Genomic DNA, 16,864 nt, shown 5'->3' with positions numbered 1-16,864 from the left:
GTAGACAGCAATCACGTTACAGGCAGGAATTAAGCGATGATTAACTGCGATGAACAGTGCTTAACAATTACACTTTCCATAAACTGCTGTTTGCAATAGGGTTTTCCTCAATATTTCTAACAGCATCTCAGATTAACATCATTAATAACTTCAACCAAGTAGTAAGCAACAGGACAAGAGGAAATGGCCTCAAATTGTGCCAGGGAAGGTTTAGACTGGCTCTTAGGAAGTAATTCTTTGCAGAAGGGGCTGCTGGGCGTTGGAATAGGCTGCCCAGGGAGGTGGTGGAATCCCCATTCCTGAAGGGGTTGAAGAGTCGGGTTGACCCAGCGCTGAGGGATCTGGTGGAGTTGGGAATGGTCAGTGTTAGGTCAATGGTTGGACTGGAGGAGCTTCAAGGTCCTTTCCAACCTACACAATTCTGTGATTCACAGGACTACCCAGGCGTAGATCAAGCTGTACTTACCCACGTGGGAACTGAGCATGTGAGAACTCCTGAAGCAGCATCAAGAGCACCTAGGAGACCAGGTGGGCCTTCAGCCTAACCCATGATAAACAGCCATTTGCCAAAAAGCAGCCCTCTTCCTCTTGGTGTGCCTGAAAGCTGGCCAAATTTAAACTACTAATAGCTAGACACTTAGAAAATTCATGGTACTTTGCCGAGGGGATAAAAGGAAAGCTGTCACTATAGCACCACTTTTGGATTTCCATTAAGGCCCTGGCAGTTTAAGCCGTTCCAATCAAAGGTGTGTATGGTTTTGGGTTGGATTTTCCACCTCCAAACATTAATGCTTTGCACTGCTCCTATTCAGTTGCGCCACTGACCATGTTTCTCCATCACATTTTTACCAACATAAAGCCAGTTCAATGTGTGCTTAGCATCCACTTCCCCAAGTAGTTGTTTATGCTTCCCCTTTAATCAAATTGCTGAGGCTCCTAAAAATAGGTCTAGAAATCCTACCTGATGACCGACCCATTTTACAGCAGAGTTATGTTGGCGTAACAGCACGATAAAAAGTGTAATGTGGAGGAATGTTAGAAACTCAAGCCAGCTTTGTTAGAGAGAAAAAGAAAAGCCATAATATGGAAACAAACTCTCAGTATCACACTCCTAGAAGGACAAAGTGCCAGAGTATCTGTAGAAAGGCCTAGTTAGGCATACCATAGATAGCACAAAAAAACAAGTAACATGGGGAGGGGGGGAGGAGAAAAGGAAATAAGAACAAGTAAAAGCACATGCACGTTTTTCTGCCCCTTTCAGAGGCTTTCAAGCATTTCACAAACATCACTTAAATTACGTGTACATATCTGCTAGAATCCTCAGTTGGAGAGCTGAGGGCTCAAAACCCCAGTGGGCGTGGGGGGGAGTGAAACCAGGCAGAAAGCAGGCATCCCCAGCACCAGAGGGTTTTCACTAACAAGCATGAATTGATCTCATATTCTAACACTTCAGGAGTCGTAACTCAAGAGTCTGTAAACATACTTTGAAATTCATCTGATAAATGTTCCCATAGTTTTACTTTGTTTAGAGCAAGTGTCAACACCCTAAATTCAGCTGAAAAACAGCTTTTCAGGATGATGTAGCTCTAATACAATTTTACAAAAGGAACAATGACTCACTCCCAGGCGGGAACGTGTTGGAAGCCTGTGACCTAATACTGGGAGAGAAGCTTGCTTTTTCACAAAGATCTAGCTTTAATATGTACAGTATCTCCCCGACGAGTAAAGTTTTTAAAAGGGAGACTTTTTGCACAAAAGGGATTTACAAAATTACCTCCTTTTTGGCTTTTTTCACTTCTTGTCAAAATCCAGCCTATCTGCGAGCAGCTCTCCCAGCCTTAGTTTCAGCCTCAAACTGGCCATCGTTCCACAGAATTACATCCACGTATGACTCGCTCTCCAGCCCATTTTAGCCCTGGCCATGAGAGGCGAGGACAGCACCGATCCAACATGCCAACCAGCACGAAGAGATCGTCGTCAAATGTGGATGGGGGTGTTAAAATTAAAACATTAGTATGCACTAGATACGAAACATTAGCAAGCTGCAAGCACTTGACTGGCTAGCAAGACAAGCCTACTTCATGTTCAACTGGATTCCTGACAGTCTTGCTGAGGATCCTCTATCTGTGAAGAGCTGGTTTTTATGATTTTATGTTCAGACAGCAGCTGTATGGCTTATTAAAGAACTTGCCTGTCATAACAATATGAAGTCCAGAATTATCTGATACATTGACAACCCAGTGACCACCCCTTGGGTTTGAGCCTGCATTGTTCTCAGTCTGTCTTATGCTCATACTTGCAAATACTTTGGATAAAAGGGGCAAAGTGTAGGTGGAAAATGGGAGTGAGTGACACAGGCTAATCAGGATTGTAATCATGCTAATGGATGTGATTAACTGCATACCTCTAGAACCTTCCTGCAGCTACACATGCGTAGCTTGATAGCCAGAATGCAGCATGAGTGAACTGCTCATCCCATTTTAATCTCCAGCTACACCACGTGTGTCACGTCACCCAGCGTGCAAGGATATACCTAATACTTTACCCCATTTCCACCCACATATCTCAATGCAATCATTTTGGGCAGGTTACAAAGACTCCAGCCCTGTGTTTGCCTACACTAAATTCTCTTTACAAAAAAAAGTTACTGCTCCAAGGCTGGAAATCTAACCTTCGCAAAGGAAAGCTAATACAGGGCCTATTGCATTACACAAACCTGCCTGAATAATGCAACTACAACTTTTTCTTTTTTTTTTTTTTTTTTGCTTGTTTTGTCTAAATCACAGGGACATTGCTAGCTTTATCTCAAAGTTAGTATGTTGTTACTCCTTGGGGGAACTACTAATTCAGCAGTTGCCTCTCTCTCAGAGGAACATCCCTAAGAGGCCAAGCAAGGATTAAAAGAGCAACAAGAAATAGCCTTTTCTAATAGTGAGGAGGCTGGGTACACAGGGAAGAAATCAGACCCTTCCCTCACTATTTCTAGGGGAGGACATTCACAGCAAGAGCATCAATAACCCACCATCCTCCCAGTAGATATTTCAGGGGAAGAATATGTATTATGGAGTTTGAATATACTTTTACACAGACATCCATTTTTCATCTAGGTAGCAGATTTACACTTCCCGTTAACACAGTGTCTCCCCATTTTCGAGAGCAACAACTACAAACATTCTGCTCTCAAGCACACCAACATTTACAAAATATGGGCTTGTACGACAACACACAGACTCCTCTGAATAAATTGTTAAATTATAAGATTAATCTTGTTTGGGAACAGATCCCCCTCTGCCCCACCAAACCCTTCCCACTATCCCAATTTTTTTTAAGAGTGCTAGAGCTTAAATACTGCTTAAGTACACACTAATGCCTGTCCATAATCCTTCAGGGTTGGGAGTCTCACTGATTTTAAAATAATTTAATATTTAATAACTTCTAAACCAAAACTTTATTAAGAAGCCTCCCCAAGAGCAACACAGGGCACTAAGGGTGAGCCAGAAGTATTTTTATTCTTATTGTTACCAAGTTAAAATCTGCATAACATCTACAGCAACTGATTTCACTGACCTTTTCTTCCCACAAGGAATTCTTTTACACGTACAAAATACTAAGTCATGAAATAGCCTTCTGAGTTGTAGGAAGCTGGAGAAATTCACCACAAGGGAAACCCAGGCTTGCCTGAGGTGCGAGCCTACCTGCAGGCATGATTCACATGGGCTATTCTTTGTTCAACCCAGCTTTTATGCCACCTCCTCAAGCACCAAAGCACATCTACCCTTTCTTCTGGGAGATGAACTCTCTGTAGCAGATGACAGCAGAAATGATGGCTCAGGCTCAAGACTCAAGCTGTTCTGCCACCATACTGTCTGCTGTAATCACAGACCCCTGCATTTCTCTGATCTACAGTCGAGTATAATTTAATTTGCCTTCAAGGGGGAAAAAAATTTTTAAAAAGGGCAAGGAAAATCAGTTCAATTGCACTGTTAAGACATGAGGAAGCCATATACACAGACATTTGACTAAGAGATTGATCTATTTTAGTTGGGACAGGAAGTATAAACACGAAGCTACAGGAAATAACTATCTGCCTTTCAGAGCAATATTAGCTTCAAGTTTGCCTTTGAAACTCCAGAAGCACATACACAAAATATAATTTTGCCATCTACAGTCAGAACTGCCAATAACATGATGAGTAACGTGCCTTGAACTCTTTACTCTCAGAGGAGGAGACTAAAATCTTATCTTCCAATCTATGTCTGGACTAGCAAAATAAATTATTTGGGATTTTTCTGCACCAAAACAAAGTATAGTTATACATTATTTGGCTTTTAAGTAACCATCACTTTCATTTGAATTGCAAGTAGCTCAAATTCATCTTGACAGACTTACACCCTGTCTGACCAGTGGTTTCCCTTAGTCATAAGTTTGGCATATATCAGAATTTGGAATTCTGCACATTGGTGCTACATACAGAGACAAATTTAGTTTAAGTACTGAGTTATTAGGTGAAGATACCAATAGTTTAGCACACAGGAGGTAAGCTTAACAACAGTACACAAGAAGAAGAACAGTTCTAAGAGCAGTGGGTCTAAACTAGACCTGAACTCTGCAGGAATTAAAATCTGATTTAACGGCTCGGACTCATTTATTTCTAGGGAAGAGAGGTAACCACTAAAATACTACAGGGGTTGGGACCTCAAATGTAATTATAGCTCCATTCGCTAAAATTAAGGCTGTGTCAGCCCTTTTACAAACACCAGAAAGAAGACGTAATTCATTTGTTTAAACTGAGTATTCATCAGACTTCATGAAACAAGGTTAAGACTGGAAATCAAGTCACGTCCCATCCTCCTCACAACTTCACCTACTGGCCCTTCAAAAAACCAAGTTGCTTCTATTTTCACTGTCTTTCTGTTGATCAGGTTGTCTTGTGCTTATGTTGCTGGAGGTGTGGGGGGTGTTTAATATCATGATAAAAGAACAGCTTAAGCAATACTTTGGTATTTAAAACCTAGACTTAACAGTCTAATGTCCCTGGAAGGAAAACGAATGAGTACTCTAAACCCAAGTACTTCAGAATTAGTATTGCCATCTTTAAGTGATGCTTACCAGTACCCATAAGACACAGATACCAGAGTAAGTCCAAATAGGTTTCAACCTATTTATGGGAGTTTGTTGTGTGATTATTCACCTCCTGGTCTCTGTGCTCCACTCTCTACGATGCCCACAGCTGACTCATACAAAGCAGCGGGCAAGGGCTAAAGCGATGCCTTCACTCACACCACCACACTACTCTTAACCTTCAAAGTTTCCCACAGACAAATTAGACAACTTGTTAAAACAGATCTCCAGATATCCTGCAAGGGTGAGGTTCTGCTGTTCCCAGAGCCAGCTGTGTTCACCACTCCTCGGAGCCTGCCTGAGGATCACTGGTCAGCAACATGTAAACTGACTGACAGAGGCATTAGCTTTTAAGACACAATCTGATACAGTCAGACATTAAAGCTTCAACGAGTATCTGCTGGCATAAGCGTACTACCAACAGGCTTCCTATTTGTTCTTTAAAGACAAGAGTGACATAATCCTCTCCTAATATCATCTGAGGACTCGGGGGAAACCAAGGGGCAAGCCACAAAACTGTACCCATGGCAACACTGTGCTCTCGCTGAACTTGCAGGGCTGTGATCTTCAAACCACTGACACTTCTTTGTATTATTTGATATTTCCCTGATGTCATTTCTGCAGAGACACACAATACAGATTTAATAATATCCATGTCCTTCAGTTTTAGAGTCAACAATCACATTCACAAACAGATCAATTATTCTGCCTTCAAGCTTATTATTTGTTACTAACGTGTAATTATTACCAAAGAAAACAAAAGACACAGGATACCACTGCTGTTGCAATAGCAAGTCAGCTAAGCTCTTTTTAAAACTGAGAAAGCCCATCTCTCCTGATGCAAGGAGGGCAAAAACGATAAAAATCAAAAATAAAAAAGAGAGCCCATGAATCCTTCAAAATCCATCTGAAAGGATAATCAGAAATTTCACGTTCCCATAAGGAAAAACAATCAAACAAACAAAAACTTTGAGCGATTTTAACGCAGACGGGTCTGTCCAGCCAATATCACTTTTGTCATAGTTGCATTGGTACGTTGAATATTTTTAGAGTTGATTTATTTGTTTTTCCCAAATAAAGGAAAAGTTAACCATGCTGCAATAGCACCTTATACGCATACACTACCAGACGGAATAATCGAGCCCCAGAAAAGAGGAAATAAGCTTTACAGTTGTAGAACCCCAGCACACTCCTGTCCTTTCAGCTTACAAAATGAAGCTTACAGCAGTGTCACTCGCAGAGCCCTGCATGAAGAGGGCGTAAGGAGGCACCGAGCAAGGCTTGCTATTCCACAAGCTGAAAGACAGAAAGTACTTAGATGTCTATTATATTATTCAAGAAGCCTTTCAGATACTCTGCTGAAATCTTAGGCTGTGAAGAACACGATTCACTGAATACAGGATTCCAGCTTTTTTTAAAAAAAAAAAAACACCTTAAAAAAAGCGCTAAAATTAATGACTTTGTTAAATCCATACAGGAATCAGGGGAAAGAAATAGGAGAGGGAGCAACCAAGTAAGAGTTACCAAGAAGAACCTAAAAAAAACTCCAAACCCAACAACTAAAATTCAGGTTTAATGTTATCAATTGGGCATTCAACACAGCCCTCTGAGACATAGAATTTACAACAAAACATACTACCTGCAGCAAGATACCCTTAGAAATAGCTTTTTGCAATAGAACAGCATCTTCAGAACCAAAAACTTCACTGCCTTGAGTTTAAACTTACTGGGAGTGATCTTACATCATGCTGTGGCAAAGATTTGTTTAATACTTGTAACTACAACTGTTCTCTCTGGAAGAAGTTTGCTCATCTCGAGCCACGGCCCGATCTATAGAGATGGCTGTTTGAATCTGCAGTGACTGGGCAAGGCGACCGTACAGGCCTCGAGTCTGCTGCATCCACTGCGCTCGCCACACCCATCGCACCAAGCTGCGAGCGAGCAGCAACTCCGCAAATACTTATCCCTTCTGTGTTCCCGAACTGCAGCACAAATATCCCCTGATGCAACGCCGCAACAATCCTTATAAAGCAGGGAAGGAGGCTGGCCAAGCAGAAGGATAGCGGGGAAGGACGGGGAGGGGGGAAAAAAAAAAACACGTTACAAAAAGTTTCGAGAGGTCCCAACGAGAAGTACCGATTCACAGAGTTGCCCTCGACTAGAAAAAAACGCGTTTCCGATGCGTTTTGGGGGGAGTTAGCTCTGTTTCAAGTAAAACCGCAGAAGCAGCAGCGCTCCTGCGATCACCTCTGCCTCTCCCCCCTCCCTCTCACGCAACAAAGACGCTCCCGGGCAGCTCCCACTTCCTCCGGGATGACCCGGCCGCCAACTTCGCCAGGCAGATGCTCTCCCGAGGCTCCGCAGCCCCCCGGCACCCACCGCGCCGCAGCCGGGCCCTGCCCGCCCTCGCTCCCTCGCCGCCGGCTGCCAACCGCCGCAGCCCCGCTCCCCGGCCCCCCTCCTCCGCTCCCCTCACAAAAGACCCACGCCGCCAGCCGGCCCGCCCGGTCCCTCGCGCCCCTCCTCGCCCCACAGGGCCGCAGCCCGCCCGCGCCCCCCTCGCAAGGGCGAGGCCGGAGCCCCCGGGCCGGGCCGGGCCGCGCCGACCCTCCATCGCCTCAGAGGGCGCCGCGCCCGCTCCCCGCTTGGAGAGAGAGGAGAGGGGTGTGTGTGGTGTCCCCGCGCCCCCTCCCCGCCCGCAGCGGCAGCCCCCCCCCGGCGGCCCTTACCGGAGGCGGAGGGGAGCGCGGGGGGCTGCCGCCGGGACGGAGCCGCCTGGTGAGTGTCACTGTCCCCTGCGGGCCCGGCCGGGGGAGGAGGAGGGAACGGAGCCGCCGCTGGCCTCACGCCGAGCGCACTACCCTGCTAGCGCCGGGGGCGGGCCCTCGGCCGCTCCGCCAATGGCTCGGCGCCGCGCCCACCGCCCGCCAATCCCCGCGAGCGCGGGCGGCGCGAGGGCCCGGCGGGAGGCGGGCGGGGCCGAGGCGGGGCCGCAGTGACAGGGCAGCGGGGTAGGGTGCGGCGCGGAGGGGCCATGGCGCGGGGCGGGGGCCAGCGGGCGGGCGGCTGAGGGGAGTGAGGGGCGGTGGGAGGGGAGGAAGGGGCGAGGCGGCGGCGGAGGAGGAGGGCTGCGGGGCAGGGAGGGTGAAGGGAAGGGCCTGAGGCGAAGATGGGGGCGGGGGGCGAGGTGAAGGACTTTGGGCTGAGGGGGACAGGGGCTGGGGGGACATGGCTGGGGAGAGAGGGGGGCGAGGGGACGTGGCTGGGGAGATGGGGGCCAAGGGAACGAGGCTGGGGGGAAGCAGAGAGGGGCTGAGGGGATGTGGCTGAGGAGATGGGGGCCAAAGGAACATGGCTGAGGGGAAGCAGAGGCTGAAGGGATGTGGCTGAGGGGATGTGGCTAAGTGGGAAGGCAGCTGAGGGGAGATGGAGGCTGTGGGGAAGCAGCAAGGAGAGGTGGCAGCCAGAGCTTGGAGCTGAATGTGGTGAGGAACCATGGGGCTGTCGGGCACTGATGGCGCCTGAGCTCAGCTGTGGAGCCCCCGGGTGCTGGCAGAGGTGGGAGGGTGTCTTTGCAGCAGTGTGTTGGAGTTGGTGCACTCTCTGGGGGGTGACAGGAGCAGGTACCCTCCCCAGGCAGAGGGGAGCAGGTACCACTGGTGCTTTTGCTTAGACTCCATCATGGCCCTTCTGGTCTGGAAATGCAAATCTCCTTGCATGCAGAAGAACAGGAGAACAAGATACAGGGGTGAAATGTAGATAGCAGGAGGGTAAGTGATGAAAGAACATTTTTTTTACAGCAGGCATAGTTGTAGAATCGTAGTTTTGGGTTGGAAGGGACCTTAAAGGTCATCCAGTTCCAAACCCCTGCCACACACAGGGACACCTTCCACTAGCCCAGGTTGCCCAAAGCCCTGTCCAACCTGGCCTTGAACCCTTCCAGGGAGGGGGCAGCCACAGCTGCTCTGGGAAACCTGTGCCAGGGCCTCACCACCCTCACAGGGAAGAATTTCTGCCTTACATCTCATCTAAATCTCCCCTCTCTCAGTTTAAAACTGTTGCCCCTCGACCCATCCCTACACCCCCGATCAAGAGTCCCTCCCCCCTTTCCTGCAGCCCCTTTCAGCCCTGGGAGGCCGCTCTAAGGTCTCCCCGGAGCCTTCTCTTCTCCAGCTGAACCCCCCAACTCTCTCAGCCTGTCCTCACAGGGGGGTGCTCCAGCCCCCCCAGCATCCCCGTGGCCTCCTCTGGCCCCGCTCGAGCAGGTCCGTGTCCTTCTGCTGTTGGTGCCCCCAGAGCTGGACCCAGCCCTGCAGGGGGGTCTCAGGAGAGGGGAGCAGAGGGGGAGAATCCCCCCCTGGCCCTGCTGCCCACGCTGCTCTGGGTGCAGCCCAGCACACGGGTGGCTTTCTGGGCTGTGAGCTCACATTGCTGGCTCACAGGCAGTTTCCCATCCACTAATACCCCCAAGTCCTTCTCCTCGGGGCTGCTCTCCATCCCCTCCTTGCCCAGCCCGAATCTGTGCTTGGGATTGCCCCGACCCATGGGCAGGACCTTGCACTTGGCCTTGTTGAACTCCATGAGGTTCACATGGTTCCACCTCTCCAGCCTGTCCAGGTCCCTCTGGATGGCACATCCTTTCCCTCCAGCCTGTGACTGCACCACACAGCTTGGTTTCTGAGGGTGTGCTCAACCCCACTGTCCCTGTCACCGACAAAGATGTTAAATAATACTGGTCCCAATACAGGCCCACTTATCACTGGTCTCCACCCAGATATCGAGCAGTTGACCACAACTCTTTGAGTGTGACCATCCAGCCAATTCCTCATCTACTGAGTGTTCCACCTGTCCAATCTATGTCTCTCCATTTTAGAGATGTTGTGTAGGACAGCATCCAATGCTTTGGTAGATGCCATCTAGATTTAGAGGTGTTGCGTAGGACAGCATCAAATGTCCAGGTAGATGACATCAGTTGCTCTTCCCTTATCCACCAGCTCTGTAACCCCATCATAGAAGGCCACCAGATTTGTCAGGCAGGATTTGCCCTTAGTGAAGCCATGTAGTGCACATGGCTGAAACTCCCTCAGACAAGAGAAAGGTGAGACTATCCGGTATTGGTGAGGTGACAACAACCACGCAGAAGGAATATTCAGCCTCATTCTTCATGGTTTAAACCATTACAAGCTATTATGTGAGTTAATCCATGAGGGAGGAAGATCATCCCCTGTCTGTTGACAGCAAGGTTCCTGCATATGCCCGAGGGGTGTATGTGTCACTCATCTGACCGGAGGGAGCTATGGAGCTACTAAATCTCATGAAATTATGTGACCTGATTGATAGATAAGAAAATCAAAGCGTGGTGACTACATTAAAACAAAAATAGGTGTGTCTCATGTCTGGTCACTTGAGGGAGGAAACACCCTCTGCATCAGGCTGTGGAAGGGGGCACACCCCATCCACATCAAGTTTGCAGCTTCTGCCTGTCCCCTTCCCCCAAAACTTGAGAGTGTGGGTACATTTCCAGGGCTGCAGCTTGTCAGGGGAAGACAGGGGGGAAATCCCGTGTCCTGATGAAAGGCGTATATATAACAACTGCCTGTACCATCTGCTATTTATAAGCTCTAAGATAAAATAGCACCCTAATGGCTTTCTTTGGGAGGATCGGGTTTGAATTTCAGGGCTGTCCCAGCCTACCCTCGGCTTCAGATCATAGGCTTAAAGATCCCTCTCCTTAGTAAATCCACCTCTCTTCTCCTCTGGAGCCTTTCTGCTGCGTGCTCTCTGAGAGGGGGTAGACCCTGATTCTAGTGCAGGACAGTAATTCCTGTGTCTGTGGAGCAGACACTGTAATGCCACAAAAATTAGTGGGTTACACTGGCACCACTTTAGGGAGCGTGTCTGACCACCAGGCTGACCTGCTTTTGGTGCCAAAAAGAACTTCCAGTTGTTCACCGAGCCCTGAATTTATTCCCCAAAAGAAAACTTAAAGAGTCCAAAGTCCAGCCTTCAGTGCACAATGATCACACAGGAGCAAACTATTGGTGTTTTAAGGAGACAGAAGTGTCCAGGCTTCACTCTATCAAGCGACAGCTTTGATAACTCACCCTCATCCCAGCCAGGCACACCTATGATAAATCAGAGCAGGTACCAGCCCTTTAATGCCATAGGTGTGTCCATTATAAACTATATGTTGCAGCAGGCAGCTGTTCACCACAATCCAAACATCCATATCTCACTGCACAAGGGGCTTCCTACTTTACAAATCTGTGTGCCCTGGGAGGTGGGTTACCATCAGCCCAAAAGCTGTGGTGTTTCCTTCCACTGAAACAAAGTCAATCTGTTTCTAATGCATGCAGCCTCCCGCTCCAGGCAGCTGTCTCCCATCACTGTCCTTCCACACACTTTAGCTCAGAACAGATTCTTCTGGTTGTCTCATTCCCATCTACAGCTCCCTCTTTGTAATATGCCGCATGTTCCTTGCACAGCTTAAACTGTTACGGTTTTTTACCCTGTTATGCATTGTTTTTCAGTACACTGAGAACCGGGCTTCCTAATTTTTTTAGATTCTGTCTTGCTCCAGCTGAAGCCAGTTGACTTTTTATCATTGGCCTAGGAAGGAGCAGGATGGAAGAGAGTGTTTCATAGCTCAGCTTACATCTGAAGAACGGAATAACTTGTTCCTGACTCGAAGGAAGGTAGGAAAGGCAACATATAATACAAGCTGCACCTCTATCCTCCACACAGGTGAATTTCTGTAACTCTTCAGAACTCATCAATGTAAAGGCTGGATGAAATCCCAGCTGGGCTTGTTCCTAGATGAACTGACTGATGTGTTCTCTGCACTGTGACTGTGCTGACAAGCCCAGCTTGCCCAGAAAAACTGATGGCTGCTTTATGATTCTATCCAAGCTTAGCATGGCTTTTGTGGGGCACTTTTTAACATGAAACTTCCTTGTTTTAGTTTAAAATCTCAAGTCTGCTCTTCGCTTTATGAGAGCAACTTTAGGACTGACTCCATTTGTTGCCTTCCCACATACTTCCCCTATGCAAAAATTCAGAGCATCTCATTTACCTTTGTTTGTCCCTCAAAAGAATATAACCTACTTCTCCACTTGCTTTTCCAGCTGCCATTCCGGACTCCCTGAGTCCTCTCAGCTACATGTGGCCTGAAAGATAGGGCAGCATGAGCCACTCTCCTCAGTCATGTGGTAGACAAAATCTATGGGACGCTACATGTATGTCTGCCCTTGTAATAGCAAGGGGGATTACTGGGGACTTTTTGTGGGGGCGTGGAGGGAGAGAAGGTCTGTGTGCAATGACTCTGCCCTTTCATCAAGGCAGACAGTGAAAGTGGATGGGGGAAAGGGAAGGGGACCAGCTCATCTCCCTAATGAGTCACTCCTGGCCAAGCTCATTAGCCCAGCAGGGCAGGTAAAGCAGGCCAGCACTTAAGCTGCTCTAAGTGTAGGCCTGACTCGTGTTGTGAGTCACTTGTGAGCACTGAGGGAGCTGGAAAGGGAGAGCTCATTTCTGGTCAATGCTCGTTCACTGCCACTTTAATGGGAGCCAGCGCAAATTAAGGGCACTCGGTAACATGGCGGGGTTTGTCTCTGCTGGTTCCAGGGCACTGGCAGCAAAAGTCTTGGAGAGAAACAGTAATGAACTGTGCAGCTTTCCTGCCCATTTATCAAGAGTTTGTCATTTTCTCCTCAAAGCACATGACATGATAGCCAAAGGTGAATGCTCAACATGAGAACTGCTTGGGAGGCCCGGCTGCTGGGGTTTGTCCTGGCTCCCCAGGGATGCTGCTTTAGGAACTGCTTGTTGCTGAGGGCTTTACTGATCTCTCACTCATTCCATACAGCAGAGCCTTTCGGAGGGGTCATTTCTAAAAATGAGTGCTCGTCAGTGGTGGTTAGTAAGTAACGAACCTGAGCCCTCTATGTATGAAAAAAAATGGAACCAGATCTATGAAGTATTTGAGTGGAGCAGAGAATTGCTTCAACACTTGTAGCAGCACCCAATAGACTTTCATTTTCAGGAAATCTGGGTTTCTGTATGCTTTTGAAACCGAATGCCTGTAAGCATCTTGAAGAATTTGAATACTCTTACAAAACTAGCCTGCAGCTTTCCCTCAGTCTTCATTTCACATCCACTTCCCTGTCATGAATCAGGCATGCAAGTAGAAGCTAACTAGAGAGAGTGAGGCGACAATAAAAGCCTTGTGGGTCACTGGCAGATATTCACCAGCCAGCCGGGGCTGTTATGCTCATCAAAGCTGACTCCAGCACAATGGAAGGCATGGAATTTTGGCCAGGGATCCCTGCCATCCCAGAGACCTGTCAAGTTTCTCTGACCGGTCATGGGATTTGCCTTGCAGTTGGCACACCCTGTGATCTCCTGATCTGAGAATCTGTGTGTTGCAGAGGAGGAGGAGGAGGAGGGTGGCTGTGGTGCTGCACTGAGGCTGGGGGAGTGAGCACTACTGCTGAGGGCTCCACAGTCCCGGGAGCACCAGCAGAAAGCGTGGCTCTAGCTGCTCTCCTCTGTCGTAGGGTGCAGGACACTTCCCACACGCAGCACATGAACTTTTGTACATGAGAAGAGGAGAACCTGCAGAGGCTTGTCATGATGCAATAGCTGGTACTTGTGTTGTTCTTTATCTAAGCTGAGCTTTGTGCAGAGCAGCCTGGCCTTCTAGAGAGCTTAATCCTGCTCCTCTACACTGGAGAGGCTTTTAGCATCAGGTTGGCAGAGCTGATCTCTTCTTTAGCCTGGGCCTTCATAAACCAAGCCCAGCTATTCTGAAGCAGAAAAATTGAGTCTGTGCTGTAACGACAGAATGAAATGTCCTCAGGAGTTTGCGTGTAGCCTTGAGTTACCTTTTATAAATAGGTTAACAGCTGGAGGGCCTATGTTTGTTTAAGGGGAAAAGACATACTGTACATGCCCTATATGATATGCTCTGTCCTAAGCAGTTCTGCCATTCTGTTGATTTATATCTGGAGATTAAAGGATTTGCCTTTCAATCAAATTATTCTCAAACTACCAAGTGGGGGAGAGGGTGGATTTTGATCACGTTCTCCACTCCGTACAGCTATCCCTGGTGAAGCCTCAAACGTTTTCCCCCTTGCTGTGCAAAACATGCAGCTCACAAATTACTCCTGATCACTCTGATGGTGATTTACTATTTCTGTCCCTCTTCTGGTGCAGAGGACACTCAGGGGACTGGAGTGGGTGAGAGGTCTTTGGGCCCCAAGGAGCTCCCAGCCCAAACTAGACAGAGCGCGTAACCCAAACTGACAGAAGCGGTGTGATGAGACAGAAGACACTTGTTCTGCAGAAAAGCAATCTGCAAAGAGCCCAGCTCCGTGAGGCCCTGCCGGTCTGCAAGAAGTTTTATGCAAGTCGTATCCCTCACCAACAAGGAGAGTGTCTCAGGGATCAGGGCCTAGTTTGTTTTAATTTTAACATTCTCTGTCCTTCTTCTGGATGGTCAGGGACAAGACAAGGTGCAGAGTAGCAGAGGGGAAAGTTCTGACCACTCATCTGGAAGCTGGGAAGAGCAGGTCTGAGGGTGATGAGACAAAGGAGACAAGTATCTGGAGGATTGCCATGCCTCTGTTATGAGATGTGTGCAGTCATTGCTCGGACAGAATGAGGGAACTGTGAAAGGCAACCAAACCTCACATTTTTTTAGTGAGGTACCTTATGTCTGATGGTACCAGGTGCCGAACACACTGTAACAGGCACAGTCAATTTGCCAGGCCAAAACAGGGGTGATCTTATGTTGAATCTCATCCTGAGCTCTGATTGATGGACTGGCAGGAGCTCTGGGACAGGAGGTTTAATGCATTTTCCATACCACACATTATGACTATTCAGGGCATTCCTGGGACCCAACGGTCCACTCCCTTTCTGAGTCCTAATAAGCCAGCGGCAACACTTTCTTGTGGCAAGAAGTTACCCAGGGTAAAGGTGTATGTGCACATTAATGGTTTGGCATGTGCTGCTTTCTAATTCCTTTGTTTTTGTGTTGCAACAAAAAAAGAAATGGAGGGTTCCTGCTGTACCTTCTCTTGGCCATTCAGTATTTTCTCTGGTTTCATCACCTAGTTTCTGGCTTTTTGTCTGAAGTGGCCAATCTCTCAATGTCTCATCGTGCTCTTTCTCCTTTCCATCCATGGCTGCCCTTCCCTGCTTTTGGTGAACTCTCTTGAATTCTCCAACTTCCTTCCTGTGGTGGGATGAGAGACTACTATGGGTATGGTCTTTTGAAAGACTATATACCACTGTCACGTCCCACTCAAACGAAGGAGACAAGTGACTTAGATTCATAAATCCCCAGTGGAGTGGACAATGGTGAGACAAGTCTCAAAGTCCAGACATTTATTAATTTCCCACAATGTACTAATGGGATACATTATGATTGACTAAGTATGTAATGAATTATGGCAAGCAATGTAGTATGCCTTGTGTTACCTAATGCTAATAAAGAAAAACAGAAAAAAAAAGAAAATAAGAGAGAAAGAGAAAGAGAGAGAGAAAGAGAGAGAGAAAGAGAAAGAGAGAGAGAAAGAGAGGAAGGAAGGAAGGAAGGAAGGAAGGAAGGAAGGAAGGAAGGAAGGAAGGAAGGAAGGAAGGAAGGAAGGAAGGAAGGAAGGAAGGAAGGAGAAAGAAAGAAAGAAAGAAAGAAAGAAAGAAAGAAAGAAAGAAAGAAAGAAAGAAAGAAAGAAAGAAAGAAAGAAAGAAGAAAGAAGAAAGAAGAAAGAAAGAAAGAAGAAATAGAGATCACTGGCCCAGGTTCCTGCACCAGTCCCACCAACAAGGGTTCAATGATATTTCCATCTTCTTTGCTTCTCTTCACTTCTTTTTTTCTCTTTCACTCCTCACCCCCCCTCAATTTATACACACTTTCCCTGGGTCCATCCCCTGGGTCGACCCACATACCCTCGTATGGGGAGGGGTAAGGTGCATCAGGGCATGATGTAATTAGCATCATCTTGTTAATCTTTATTGGCATATTCAGGGGTGTCAACTCTAATGTGCATTTTGTGGATAATGAAGCAAAGGTCATTCACTGGACAGATGGCCCTTGATCCTTTACAAGATGCACCAGAGCAAAACCATTCTGCCCTCACAGAGCTCCCCCTTCCAGCTGCCTCCTGTGCTGTCCAGGCAGCCTTATCAGCTCCAAACTCCACACTATCCCCACTGTGACTATAGTTTCACTATTTGCCAGTGTTTGAGACATTCCTCGGCCTCGGCTCCCCCCCATCCCTTATCTCTCAGGCTGTTTTTTCTTGCAGGCCTGTTTCTCTCAGGCCCCATTTCAGGGAGTTACAAGTTGTCTCACAACCATTTACATACATTTCCTACATCACTCATCTGCATTCCAATACTTTCGTTATCCTTCATCTTATTTCTCTGAAATCTCTCATATCTTGTTCCTTTTGCTCATAGACCCAGGAGACATCAGGGCTAAGAACAGCAATGCCCAAGTTCCCCTTCTGAAATGACACAGCCACTTTAGAAACCTGACTCCCATGAAATTCCCCTTGGTTCATCAAAATGGCCGAGAGCACTTTGGCTGTCTGAAGAATTCCCAGGGCATTTTCTGTTGTTTTGTTTTCAGTTTGGGCAGCTAGTCCATTTGCATGAACCCTGTGAATGACACATGGGATGGAAAGACCATACACGTGATGCTCATCCACAGCTGTGCAGCCACTGCTGGTCCCATTTT

The 16,864-nt window shown here is 47.6% G+C and overlaps 1 protein-coding gene across 9 annotated transcripts in view; it reads right to left on the bottom strand.

The window, feature by feature from the left end:
* The window catches only part of MAP4 (microtubule associated protein 4), a 164,015-nt gene extending 156,036 nt beyond the window's left edge, over window positions 1-7,979 (bottom strand). For 8 of the 9 annotated variants that reach the window (XM_074901019.1, XM_074901024.1, XM_074901027.1 and 5 more), the window contains exon 1: window positions 7,851-7,979. The gene's annotated coding sequence lies outside the window, so the exon portion shown is untranslated. The remainder of the gene's footprint in view (window positions 1-7,850) is intronic. The other variant, XM_074901020.1, reaches the window with a different exon arrangement.
* Between the last annotated feature and the right edge of the window lie 8,885 nt (window positions 7,980-16,864).

The sequence above is a fragment of the Athene noctua genome, chromosome 2, assembly GCF_965140245.1.
Source record: "Athene noctua chromosome 2, bAthNoc1.hap1.1, whole genome shotgun sequence".
Lineage (NCBI taxonomy): Eukaryota > Metazoa > Chordata > Aves > Strigiformes > Strigidae > Athene > Athene noctua.
The sequence above is the reverse complement of the archived record's forward strand: the minus strand, read 5'-3'. Positions and strand labels throughout refer to the sequence as shown.